The sequence below is a fragment of the Mizuhopecten yessoensis genome, unplaced genomic scaffold (assembly GCF_002113885.1).
Source record: "Mizuhopecten yessoensis strain PY_sf001 unplaced genomic scaffold, ASM211388v2 scaffold6485, whole genome shotgun sequence".
NCBI lineage: Eukaryota > Metazoa > Mollusca > Bivalvia > Pectinida > Pectinidae > Mizuhopecten > Mizuhopecten yessoensis.
The window spans coordinates 1-329 of record NW_018406573.1 but is presented as its reverse complement, the minus strand read 5'-3'; positions in this window follow the sequence as shown (position 1 = coordinate 329).

Below are 329 nucleotides of genomic sequence, written 5' to 3'. Positions count from 1 at the left end.
TGGTCAAAGAATCGTCCTATCGGTGCAACTTCATTAATTTCCATGTCAGTTGAAATCTCAATGAATTCGATCCTGGAGCCCAAATCAAGTATACTGGTTTGATTAACACCAAATGTAATCAGGTTTTCAAGAACATACTTCATGAAACGTTCAATGCTCGGCCTCTTATACCCATTTGAAATGTTAACCATAGCTCGTAAGATGTCCTCAACTATCTTCCCCTCCGACACTTCCATTGCTCCTAGTCGTTCAGCAAGATTTTTCTGTGAGATCTTTAAATGTAACAGAGGAGCATGATATTTGACTGGGATGCAGTTTCTGCATGCAAT